This window comes from Malurus melanocephalus, unplaced genomic scaffold (genome assembly GCF_030028575.1).
Source record: "Malurus melanocephalus ecotype Western Australia unplaced genomic scaffold, MMel_1.1 scaffold_837, whole genome shotgun sequence".
NCBI lineage: Eukaryota > Metazoa > Chordata > Aves > Passeriformes > Maluridae > Malurus > Malurus melanocephalus.
This window is the reverse complement of record NW_026624069.1, coordinates 2,602-3,731: the sequence shown is the minus strand read 5'-3', so window position 1 is coordinate 3,731 and position 1,130 is coordinate 2,602.

Sequence of the window (1,130 nt, the reverse complement as noted above, 5' to 3'; positions counted from 1 at the left end):
CCGGCCCCTCGCTGTCCCCGGCCCCGCACCCTGATCACCGGCCCCTCGCTGTCCCCGGTCCCTCGCTGTTCCCCAGCCCATCACCCCCGACTCCCGGTCCCCGTCCGCTCGCCGGTCCCCGGGTACCCAGATCGTCACTACGCCCCCTGTCCCCGACCCCCGGCCCCTTCCCAACTTTTGCTCCCCAGTTCCTGAACCCCGGYCCCTGGCCCATCGCTGTCCCCTGAYCCCGGACYGCTCAGTCCCTCTCCGACCCCCAAGCCCTCACTGACCCACAACCCCCAGTCCCTCCTCGGTCCCCGAYCCGTCGCCCTCTCCGACCCTTCCGATCACTCCCAGATAAGCAGACCGTCACTGATCCCGTCACCGACCCCGTCACCGTCCCCGCCCGCTCCAGGAGCGCCCATTCCCTCCCCGGTTCCCATCCGCTCACTGACCACTGACKCCCGTCCCCCGCTCCGTCCCGGCGCTCCCGTTTCCGCCGCCCGGACGCGCTYTGGCCGCTCGGCGCCGGCGTTCCGGAATGCCCCGTGATTGGGCGGGCTGCAGCCTTCGCCCCGCCCATCGCCAAGATTGGCAACGGACCGAACCAATCAGCGCGGGGAAAACGCGCCGCGTGCGCTGCCGCGCAAAGGGACGGGAGGAGGAGGAGCCGCGTCGGGAGCGCGCAGAGCGCATGCGCCGGGCTGCCTGAGGGGGCGTGACGTCATGTCGCGACATCAAGCGGGCGATGAGGGCTCTGGGGCGTTTGGCTGCGACTGCGGATGCAGTTCGTGAAATCCAAGCGCTGCATCCAGCAGCTGCTCGGGGCCGCAGCTGCTGGGAGCCCAAAGCCATGGAAATGGCTGGCTTGGTGATCTTAGAGATAGCAGCGGTTCTGTGCTTCCGTGCAAACACCTTCACGTTCACTCTGTGGCACTGGAGCTGCGTCACCTGCTGCCCCCGTGGGAGCTGAAATTCAGCGCTGGCAGGCAAGGGGAGACAGAGGAAATGTAAACCTGCCTTGGGGACTGAAAGGAATTGGAAATATCTTCATGTTCTCCATTTCTTACTCTCTTCCTCACCCACATGCCCCGCACTGGCAGGACCTGGGAAGGGGCTGACCGAGGGTGGCCCGATGCAGCCCCGTC